The sequence below is a fragment of the Coturnix japonica genome, chromosome 1 (assembly GCF_001577835.2).
Source record: "Coturnix japonica isolate 7356 chromosome 1, Coturnix japonica 2.1, whole genome shotgun sequence".
NCBI classification, from domain to species: Eukaryota; Metazoa; Chordata; class Aves; order Galliformes; family Phasianidae; genus Coturnix; species Coturnix japonica.
Window position 1 is genome coordinate 70,156,312 of NC_029516.1, and position 12,451 is coordinate 70,168,762.

At 39.9% G+C, this 12,451-nt stretch overlaps 1 protein-coding gene across 4 annotated transcripts in view; it reads right to left on the reverse strand.

Annotated features, from left to right (window-relative positions):
- The window catches only part of LOC107319201 (ephrin type-B receptor 5), a 45,937-nt gene extending 34,318 nt beyond the window's left edge, over positions 1-11,619 (reverse strand). For 3 of the 4 annotated variants that reach the window (XM_015873879.2, XM_015873893.2, XM_015873901.2), the window contains exon 1: positions 11,530-11,619. The gene's annotated coding sequence lies outside the window, so the exon portion shown is untranslated. Of the gene's footprint in view, positions 1-11,309; positions 11,476-11,529 lie in introns of those variants that run through there. The other variant, XM_015873886.2, reaches the window with a different exon arrangement.
- Positions 11,620-12,451: the final 832 nt, after the last annotated feature.

Sequence of the window (12,451 nt, forward strand, 5' to 3'; positions counted from 1 at the left end):
CCACCTCCTATAATAATTACACTTTGTCTTTGGCAGTAACCATGGTAGAAGAGTTTTCATCATTTATGACAATACAAATCTGCACTGTTGACATAATTCACCATAGAATTTCATAAGCAGGAATGCATCTGCGTAAACATCTCGCTACACAACAGTACTGAAGATGGATGGCATTTTTTCCTATAAATGTGTCATTAGTCAGGAAGCAAGCACAGTGATTTTTAGGTCAAATAGCAAACCTGCACTACTGCCAAGCAAAGAGCACAAATCTAAATGTATTATATAAGTAAAGAACAGGTAAATAAATAGCCCATGACAACTCTGTTATTAAGAACCTGACATCAAGGCTGCTCTCAGAGTGTGGGAGAGCATGGAGCCTAATCCAAGACTGTGTTACATCAATCCAGTACAATAATTTTACTCAGGAAAGTGTTTCTGGCCCTATCTGCCCAATTCTTGATCCACCAGAGAAGTATCATGGTAGCATGTAGGTTGCATGCAAAGAACAGTATGTTTTCTTTCTTTAGATGCTTTTAGTGCAGAACGCTGGAAACACTTCAGTGAGACAGTGAAGTATGGCTAGGAAGAGAAAAAGATGCTGCCTACCTTCTTTCTTTAAGCATAATTACATTAACTGTTACAGAAATCTTTCTATACCTCAAATAGGAAGTGAATGAGTGTAGAGAAGCACATAATTTACAACTAAGGGTCTTAAAATTATGAATTTACTGTGATTTTCTACAAAATTAATCACCAGGGCACATATAGCAGCACAGATAAATATTTAGCTGCATAAGAAAAGAGAACTATGGACAGCTAAACTCCTCCTGGTAAGCCATGCAGCCCAAAATTATTGGGGGAACTGTCTGTGCATGCAGTCTTTCAACCTGTCCCATACTCACAACTGGCACATTTTTTTTTAGCTAACCACAGTATTTTCCTTTAAATTTATTTTCTCATTACCTGGCTATATGTCACAGCTTTACTTGTACCCCCGCTTGGCTTCCTTACCTCAGTCTGTTTGCCTCTGGCCTGAGTTTCCTTTGACTCTTCCCATTCCTTCCCATTATATTTCTACCATGTTTATCAAAAGATTAGTATCCATTTTGGTATGATTGCAATTAAGAAAAAACAGTAGTCAGACTTTAAAAATTAAAGATACAAATTAAAGATCCTTTCTTTGCTTGTTAGGTACTTGAATTAAATGTGAAGTAAGAACCATAAAATGTATGTTACAGCTCCTGCATAAGATCTCTTGACACCTCCCAGGATCTGACTTGACAGTTTTTATAGTGATTCATAAGTGTTTCATACCAACTATGAGTTTTCAAAGAAACACTGGCAATTATACTCAAGTTTCCAACACTAACACCTGGAAGCAAAATCTCAGATTTATTCTATTAAACCCACTATAGAATGTATATTACCACTCAGTTGTCTGATATAAGCTTTCCTAAAAATAACATGAATTGGAATGACACAAAGGTTATTTCAGTTGAATTTTCACACAGTAAGAGATTGCAGAAAAAAGAGAGAACATCAAAAAATAAGGCTTCAGTTACGAAGGTCGACTGACAAACTGAACTTACAAACTTGGACTTACTATGCAGGCTTAATAGGCTAATTAATATTAACTTCTTTGCCCTGGGTGCTGTAAAGTTGGAGTTAATTATACATTTGATGTATTATACACAGGGGAGTCACATACAAGGGGGAAACACACAGACCAGGAAGTCTGTAACCTCTGAGTATTTCAGCCAGTGAGGAAGGGAGCAGGGATAATGCGGTCAGGAAGAAAGGATAAAAGAAGAAGCTGCCTTCTCTGACAGTTTGAGAGACCATATGGGAATATGCCCCCAGCAGACTCTCCCTGTATTCAAATAAAGAAAGCTAAAGACTCTTCTCTGTCTCTTTTTGGGATAAAGATAATTAAGCAAGCCTATTTGAGCAAAAAAAAAATTCCGAACAGAAATAAACATTTATCACAAACAGTATTAAAGCCAAGGATGTCTGAATATGTCCCTAAAATCATGTTCTCATCTTTTCATTAATTCTGGTCATGTCTCATTTGCATCTGAAATTAATGTTCTATTATATACCAAGCTCTGATTCCAAGTGGATGGAAAAATAATGAAGATGCCAGCCACAGTGTTAGTAACAGCAAGATGAACAATGCCATAAATCAGACTAATAACCTTGACATTTCTGCCCAGTCTCGGAGATCATCTGCAAGTCTGCATGGACAAACTAAGCACAGAGCTGCAAAAAGGCCTTAAGGCCACTATCATGATGCTGGAAAGGAAATCAAGGCCCTGAAGGGCTGGGTGATGGGAGCTAATAGTCTTATGAAAGTAAGACATGGATAATGAAAGCTTAGAAGACTAAGAAAAGGGATATTTTATCCTAACGCTCTTTCCAATTTTCAGTTCAGAATATTCACAAGTATGCCACATAGGGCTATATGTAAACCTAATTCAATACACAAATATATAAATATTTAATATCTACAGTAAATGATTTTAAAATGTATTCACTGTTGCACCTCTGATTTCACTTTATGAGTGCTTTACAGCAAGGAGCATTTGGCATAGGCAGAAAACGCACACCATTCACTTTCACAGTAATCAAATATATGTTGTACATTAAGAGACAGCATCATCACAGATAACTGTTATTTAAAAAAAATAAATCACATTCTATGGAAATTTCCTGCATTTTGAAATTTTCTTTCGTTCCATGAGAGGAACTGACCTTTCAAAAATGACTACAGAAAGAACTAATATTAAAACATCCTCATCTGAGTGCTGGTCTTTTTATAAACCTAGAAATCTCTCTCTTCTGGCTCCGACGATGCAGCTTTGGGCTTTCAGATAACATACTTCATGACTTAAGGGTTAAAATGGAAGAAAATAGTTACAATATATCTGTCTCGTGGCCTTGGGACATGAAACAGCTTGGATCTGAAACTCTTGTCTGCAAGCATTTGCAGACACAGGCTACTCTTACTTATAAAATCGTTTAAATATTAGCATTATTTATCATCATGTTTTTATTCCTGTTAAGAGAAGCAAACAACGCTTCTTTGTAAAACACAGCAAGGCAAAAGTAACAGTGAAGCATGCTCACATTCCTCTTTTGTTGTTGTTGTTGCCCTCATCTTGCTGTCCAAACCTCCTTCTCCAGTTCCACTACATGCAACTGCAGGCTGGCTTTTGTCCAGTTATACCCCTATATTTCCTATTGCAAAGGTAAATTCTCTAATTCTAGATCTATAAGCGTGGAACTAGGAAATAAATGTTATCTTCGGTCATATTAATTCACTTTCATTTTGTTGACCGCATTAACAGGCTATACAATTTATAGGCTTTACTTGCAGCACGTGGATTAAAGTGTAGGATGTGGAAATACATGCCCAAAACCAGGAAACAGAGAAAATGGCTTGTATATGACCACTGTTTGCCAAGATAGGAATTTGGTCTTTTCCACCAGTAGCATGAGTAGCTTCACATTCCTATCAGGCATCAAAGCACTGCATAGCAATCCTATATTATACAGGGCATTCTCCCCAGAACTGCGCACCAACACTGAATTCAGTCTATACTTTATTATTTTTGGATGAGAATGTAACATGCAACCAAAAAGCTATCTTGATAGCAATCCCTTTAGGCAAAATAAGAGCACAAAGTCAGGGGTTATGAAGCTAGAACTTAGCTAAGAAAATGGCTTCAGTTTTTCTCTCTCCTGTTCCAGCTTCCTTATCCAGAATCTTCATTCACATTCAGTCCCCTCTTCTCTCTGGTACCTTGGTCTCAAGTGTTAAAATGACTGAAACCAGCAGAAAGAATATAGATATATAGAATATATATATAACTGTCCCATTCAAGTACAAAAACGTCTTACTTTAACACTACTTCTTAGACTAAATATTTTGTAAATGATATGCAGATATTTATTACAGGACAGTACTATAGATAAATGCCAATTCAAGGCTCAGACTAGGCTCCTCCTTTGATTTTATATATCTGGTTGCCCAAAGTCAGCTCTTGTTTAGAAGACAGATGAGAGAGCAGTGAGGCAGAAGTGGCAGCTTGAAGAAGAGATTTATGTTGCAAAGAAGATAAGAGATGACCTGAAAATGAATAGCTGGGTGGAACAATTTGCTGAGTTGAGCAAAACACCACAGGGAGTGATGTGCCTTGAAGGCAGGTTAGAGCCCCACCAAAAATCTAAACTTGCCACTGGCAGAGCAATAAAATCTATTGTCAGGTCCTTCCCTCCTCCTCCTCCACCCTACATTTCCAGTTCGTTGTTTCCAGCCTCAAGAAAAAAGAGCATTATGTGTCACTAATACTTCACAAGAACAGGAAAAATTCTAAGAGGAAAAAGGAAGGCACGGTTGTGCTATTTTTAGTGACAGAGAAGAAAGGAATAAAACGTAAACCTCAGAGCTCATCCTGGCTCCTCTGTGTCTCAAAGGCTTATTTGAATTGATACTGGGGCGCATTACTCTTAATACAGTCATGTTTAACACTGAAACCAAAGGATTGCACTTGAAATGAAGCAAGGACAATACACCACTTCCTCTCCTCAGGTACTGGTCTCTGGTTCTCTCCAGAAAGGCTGTTTCCCTTCTCCAGTTGCTGGAGAGATTCTGATAATAAGAACCAAATAGAGGGGAAGGGCATCTTTATTTTATGACTTCTGGTCTACTGCCCACAGTCAAAAGCAAGACTCTTATCTGTGTGTTCCCTGTGTTCCTTTGAATTTTGTTAGGTATGGTTTTTGGTTGCTTTTTTGTTTGTTTCTTTTGTGGGGGAAAGTTGTTTTTGTTTTGTTTTTAAATGACATAACCAGTGGTGCTTCCACTACTTCTCTGATGGAAGAAAACATATCTTAATAGTGAACTTTAAATCATCTATTTCGGGTAATTTGAGCCAGCCAAATTACTATAACATCACACTGGGATCCTATAAATTATCTCCCAGGTATTACAAATACAGTGGAGTAACACCCCACCCCCACTCCCCCACCCCCCTTCTTTTTTGTCATCATTAAACTAGTGCTTTTTAATAACACAGAAAAAAATCCCTATTTTAGTATAATCATTTCTGTTGTTCTCCACCGAGCTCTCAGTTCACTAGTGCCCTAGCACAGAAGTTCAAATGTTCAAATGCAAATTGTGCATGTGTATTTACATCTCTGCCACAAAGTCGGGGGTTGTCCAATTTCAACACCACAGGTTCAGAGGCATCAGAAAAATAGCATTGGGCTGATCTCCTATTATATGGGAAAAAAAAAAAAAAAAAAAAGAATAGCTTTTTCTCAAAATAATCCTCTAAAGGTTCATTTAAAAGAATTTTCTGAGGTTTTAGGGCAAGTTGCTGCTTAACACTCTGATTTTTGTCCCTACAATATTTTATAATACTGTACACTATAGTTTTGTATGTAGTATACTGCATACACTATCAGCCAAGAGAAGACAGGCGTTAACAACTCAATTCTGATCCTTTAAATTAGAGTTGTTCTGCTGCTGCTTTAACAAAGAAGAAAAACATGCTTTAGCTTAATTCTTTCTTTCAAATAGCTGAATATTTTATTTTCCCTCTGTTTCCAAAGACTAATTAATTTGCTTTACACCCTACCTTCACCTTGACACACACACTTTCAGGAGTAATAAGGGTTTTAAAATAAAAAGTATGTAGGAAACAATGTTTAAATCCATCTCTCCAAGCAGTATGTACTTAGTCGTTGTTTTGGTTCTTGAGCTGCAGGAACCTGCAGCATTCAGAACAAATTCTAGTTCAGTAAAATTATCCATGAGAAACAAGCAATTGTCAACATGATTCATTCAGTCAACATTTGGAGGACTTTTAACTGGAACAAAGAGCACAATGTATGTGCATCATTCCCATAATGCTGCTGCAAAAAACGTCTTTTTGGTAAACAGCCTGAGGCCCTGAGCAAAATGATGCTGTAGAAAGGCACAAAAAGAAAACTAATTACTTTTCAGCACCCGACTCCCAGGTTTGTTTGTCCCAGCAGAGCACAACACTAAGTCACATGCAAACTACAGAAAATTCCCTTTGTCAAGTCCCTGTTTATCAGTTAGATCTGAACAGACCACTAATTTATACTTAGGTCAACACAATTTGTTATCAAGTTATACTACACTGCTAAGTCCCAAAGTATGTTTAAGGAGGTACTAGAGGAGAAGGCCAGTAAGGTACGTTCTGTGCTAGTAATTAATTGAACATTCCTCAACAGAATTCCTGATACTACAATGATGGCCCTTTTATGAACAACACATGCTGCAAGTGGGATTAGTAAAGTCACTGAAAAGTGAAAATGCCAGTACATTTGCATTCCCATTGCTGCTGGCACTAGCTCAAGGCCTGCTGGCATTAGCATGGGAAGGGACTGTCTGGGAGAAAACTGCAAGAAAGCATCCCAATCTTGCTGTATTTCCAGCAGCAATTCTTCCTGGCTCAAAGCCCAGAAGTAATTGCAAGTATCTTCCTTAGTACAGAAAGTATTTCTGATCCTGTTTACTGTGATTAAACTGTGCTAAGCTATGAGTATAGGAACATTTGGAAGTTCATCTTTTATAAGCAGTCCAAAGCTTGAATCTCCAAATCGAATAACTCAAAACCTAACTAATAACTCAATTGAATAATCGAATAACTCAAAACCTGTCAATAAAACTCTGCAGTGATATCCTTTGTGACATTCCACCTTCTTAAAGAGTAATTAGGAGGAATAAACCGTTCCGCCAAGGAACCCTGGTTCCATTTGTAGGTATCCTCAGGATCTGTGAGAACCTGTTATGTGGTGCTTAGAGCCCCACACATGCATCTCCATCCCACACTGTGCCTCTGAAGTGGGCAATTGGGCCAAATGCAGTCATATCTTGTGTGTGTTTTATATTAAGTGGGAAAAAATAGTGTCATTTAGGGAGATTTGAAAGCTTTACAGAATTTGGAGGTACACCAGTATGACACATTCTACCTCTCAAAATCAAAAGCTTACTAAAACAGGGGGAAAAAAAAAAAAGAAAGAAAAAAAATAGTAATCCTCTGTTTCTTCTTCTAAGGTTTAATTACACGATTTAAACATACAGAATATTTTCCACAGACATGACACAGAGAAAGGCTGCACTTATAAACTCCAGAATCAGCAGAGGAATCATTAACATGGTAAGCCTGGGGAAACAAAACAAAACAAAACAAAGACTGTCTGAAAATGAAGTCATGGATGCTTTGATCCACAGGTCTGGACAGGCAAGAATTTCCATCCTAAGGTGAATCAAGGCCTTAAGGATCTAACCTTCATTTGGAAGGCATCAGTTTTCAGACTGGAGAGGCTGACTTTATCCAGCAACTTCTCAAGTTCTAAGATAGCACTTTTATTCTCCTCATTAAGTGCAGTTGTGCATGTGCATGCACATGGGCACATGTATGTACATACGTGTGTACAAATGTGCACATGAAACAACTGAATAACCATTTTCTTGGCAAACAAGCCGTGAGTAGAAGAGTACAGAAGCTTCTGGAAGCATGGAAAACTGACAAGGTAAGGTTGGTTCCCAAGCTCTAATGTAGTCTCCAGAGCTCCATCAAATATCAGCTCCCTTCCAGGAGCATTAGCCTGCTCCACGGATACTTTTCTCTTAGGACAAAACAGAGCATTTTGTATTATAAACAAACAAACAAAAACAATCAGCACACACACAAAGAACTATGTGCCAGTTCCTTCATAGGATAAAGTTTATCCTTCATAGGATAAACACTTCAAAAACAAAATACACATGCACAAAAACCGAATCCAAAATGTTAAAAGTAACTTAAAACATCAGTAGTGCATTTAAAAAATTCTGTTCCCAATGGTAGAAGAATATTTCATCAAAGCACAAGACATGCCTCTCAGGAGAAAGTGCTAGTGTAGTTCTTTTCTTTGTTAAATACAAGTGTAAACTGAACACAAAAGTGATATTACATAATGGCATCTTCTTACTCAGCAGATTTACTCCTCACATGTGGCTGACATGAGTAATTAAGAAGTTTTTATCCTTTTGGGAGTCTGCTTGCCTCGCTCAATTGCAAGCACTTAGCAGAAAGCTAGTTTTCTGCTGCACAGCATCTACAGAATTACTTGCTAAATTCTTTCAATTCATCATCTTACAAATACCCCAAAGTCCATGACACTGCCAAAGAGAACAAACATTGAGAGAAGAGGGATGTCTGGCACAAGTCTTAACAGAGAGAAGCTTGTTAATAAGGTTGTAAAGACTTGGAAACTTGTTGAATTTGTGGAGTTAGCAGCTAGAAAAGTATGTTAGCTGTATTGCTGTAAGGTGATATAAAGCTTCCTGACAGAACAGAGATATTCCTTTTTTAAGCAGTAAGACATAATAGTAACATAATATTAAAGAATGTTTAAGAAAAATATAGTAAAGAATGTTCTGACAAAATTATAGCAGATTCCTCAGTTTCTTCCTAAAGCTTAAACCAGCTTTTCATAGAAAAGTCTTTCAGACTTCTGGAAGAAAAAAACCCCAAACAAAAAAGAACCTCATTATGTGTTTTTGAAAGAAAGTACCCTCTCTGGAATATTCTTCACAAATACTGTTCACAATAGCGCCCGTTGTGTATATATTGTTACCATTTTTGGTTCTTAAATCACAATCGTTTAGCTTGACGATTCACACCAGTTTCTACTTCCTGCATCTTCTATTGCAATAACCAGATATAAAGACGGCAACAGAAATGAGAATTAAACCATGAAATGCTAATAGTATGCCAAAGGTTCTTTGCGCTGATTTTCAGTGACTTAAGGAGAACCTTTCCCACAGGAGCTACTAAGGGATCATACATGCCTAACAAGGAAAAGCAGGTTTTAGCAGGAGCAGACCTGTAGAGGGAAGCATTCCTGAGGCCAGGGGAAGAGCACGTGTTAAGTCTCAGAAATTCAAGGGAAGGATGAGCTGGCCGCAAAGCAACGCTTTCTTAATGGAGACACACAAGGTAAGAGGTGAGAAACCATAGCGATCTCATATGATTTTCACTCTCCATATGACATATGTAGTATCACAGGAGAGAAGAGGGAAGAGAGCTACACCTGAGCACAGTGAAATGTACACAGTGAATCTGTATAGGCTTTATGCCTATCTAAGACAATTATCTGACAGCTGAGGTATCAGCAATCTCATCAGACATGTATGCTGGAGGCCTACAGAAGCAGTGCATACTGGACAGTAATCTGCTGTCTCCTTAGGACCACTAATTTCCTTTCCCCAAAAAGCATTTACACCATATCAGTGGGTCAGCCTACAAGTGAAATACAAAAGCTGAAAATGTGACAGCCTCAGGCAAAAGAAAAGAGAAGACATTCCTTAACTAATCCCCTCTAAAAACAGACTCTATAACCCAAGGTGTTCTTACTGCAGTTAATAGCTTGGAAGAGCTGAGGACCTCAGAACAAAGCAAGAGAGCAAGTCTTTCTGCATGGTTTCAGTGATTAGAGCAAATTCTGCTTCACACAAGCTCCAGTTCCTTGAAGCAGTGGTCTATACTAGTAAACACACAGCCATACTTACTATTCTGTGTTCCTCTAAGAGTAAGTAAAATAAAAGAGAACTCAGAACAGAGGATGAGAACATCTAGGGATTATAGAGATATCCATACACGAGAAGGAACAAAAGTCTGCACGTGTAATTTGACTAAGAGCGCATACATGTAAAAGGTGATATGGGAATGGATGCAGTCACCTGTACACTGAAGCTGCAATGTGGGCTGAATTTAAGGAATTAAAATTCTAAAAAAGCCAAACCAAACCAAAACAACAACAACAAAAAACCCAGAACTTTTCTTTTTCAGCACAGAGATAAAGTAGCATCTAAGAAAAACTATTATTAGATTGATAAATATCTCTTCCTTCATTGGTCAGCTGTACTTTTTACTTCAAAACACTTTGACATTGGAGTGATCTCAAACTGGCAATGAAGGAAGCCCTAAAAACAGTTATATGATCTTATGCTAATGGCTCAGGGCAGGTGGATCCGCTGTGACTAAACAAGAGATGCATCCAAATCCAGACTGCATTTTTACTATTAGCAACTACACTGCAAGGAAGAAGGGAAACTCTTGCATGCCCTCGCTGAGGCAGCATTTCTGTAAGTAACAAAAGGTTGCAAGTATTCTTTTCCCCTGACTTGACTTTGTGCCTTCCACTCACCCTCTCACTCTCCCTCCTTATCAATCTGCATGAGTTGATATCATTATTAATGGACAATACCCTTTGGGAGATATACTTCACCATCTTGAATTTCTTATTTCTGTAACTTGTTGGAAAGGCAGGTGAATAGTCCTCTATTCAACCAAATGAGTGTGGTAGCAGCAAATGAGACTTCAGAGACAGTGAAATCATTTCAGTGGATCCATGAAAGGCAAATTCAAATTACCTAACACAGCAACAGTCCTTCCCACACCACTGTTTAATATGAGAAATAGTGACTTTTCAGCATCTTGAAGAATAAAGTAGAATGGCTTTCCTCTGACACAAACATCCTACTGTCTCCCAAAGGAGTATTAAACAATGCTATCCACAGAAAAGGCCACAAAGCCTTCCCTATGTTGATCCACTATAACCAGGAATTTATATCAGTATAAATCTACCCCTGCCTCCCTGATTCAAAGTCTTCTAAGGCAGCATTTAATTATGGCTCTTAAACAAGTAAGAGAAGGGGAAACGGACCAGAGCAACAAAACCACACGGAATGAGACAAAACCAACCATGCGTGTTTGAAAAGTATCTGATTTTGATAGCACTTTCTGTGAGCAGAGGAACCGTGACATCATTTCATGCAGCTTTTCTCTCCTTGCCTGCACACGGCAACAGACACGAGAAATGAGCTTGGGGGAGGGTCTCACTGTGCACTCCGAGCCCCACTAACACAGCCTTTGATAATCAAATACCAGGAAGGGAGGGGAAAAAAAGCCGTACAATTTTAGGAGTTTGAATCCCATTCTTTAGTACCTCGTTTGTTCTCTCGCCCCACCCCTTTTCCCCTTCGAACGGCAGAGACCCGACGATACTCAAGACCGCGGCTCTCTTCCTCCGAACTCTTCCGACAGGCTCAACATCCTCCGCCGCTGGCCTGCTCGCCCGCCACAATGTCTTTGGTACGACTTCAGCAACATCCTTTTTACACCCCAGAATTAACTCAAGCAGTTTTTTACAGAAAGCCCTTCCCACCAGATCTGTAAAGAGCGGCTTCCTGACAACAGAAAAGTTAGACAAAAGACCATTTTCACCGTGTAAATCACACCATCTCTCTGAGCCACTACTGGGTTGTTCCTGCCCCGCTCCCGCTGCCGCTTTGTCCCTGGGCCCCAGGCACAGCCGACAGATGTTTTCAAGAAGTCTTAACACCTGCGAGCAGTCCCAATCCTTGCACCTTCTTCCTGACCCTCCTCTGCGAACATTTTCCCCCTCTCCCCGCGCACATTCCCTCTCTGTCTTTATGCTGCTTACCCGTAGCTGCTCTCCCTTTCTCCAAGATTCAGCCTCTCCTTCCCAACCCCCGCCCTCTCCTGGCTACTCCTGACGAGCCCCTCCTCCTCTCTCCGTGCTCTTCCCCCTCCAGCTGCCTTCCTTTGGGAAGGCCCGGTTTAGTGCAGTACGCGATTGTAAAGGGGGTCGGCGTATTCCGAGGTGGCGGCAGTCAGTACTGTCGCGGCTCCTGTGTACCGCTGACATCCCCAGTCCCCCCACACCCTGCCGCCATCTCGGACTCTCCCGAGTGTGCTCCTGTAGCCAGGGCTCCCGAGGGTGCTCAGCCACTCTCCGTTCATACTCGCGGAACCGGGTTCCATCCTCTATTCCTGCTGCGGTTGTTCGTGGACCTCTCCTCGCCCCCTCCCCTCCCCTAACCCAGCGTCTTTCATAGACACTCCGGATAGGGCCTCCCTCGACCGAGCCTCAGAACAGCGGGACTGGACTGGGCCTTTCCCTTTGCCCATCTTTTTGCGGTAATGCTTTCCTTGGAGATGCCAGATTGTGACAACTGCTGCTCAATGTGGCTGCCAGCTTCATGCTGGATGATACACTGCAGCAGAACATAAGCAGCAGGATGAATTACTGATTCGTGGCTGGTCATTCAAGGCTTTGCTGAAATCAGTGTTGCAGTATAGCATCTGCTATTGTTCTATGGAACCCTTGCTTACAGTTACATGTATTTCCACACTATAATGAGTTTCTGAACGCTAAAGATCAAATTTCACACAGACCAAGTGCTTCCTTATTTCTAGATATTAAAAGCCTCCATCTGGCTTTAATTTCCAGCTGTGGCCTAAATAAATGGGTATACCCAATAATGGGCAGATCCCAATTGAGAACCTCATCTTCCAATATGGAAATAATGGACTGGAGGCAACTTTCTGTACCACTTTTGCCT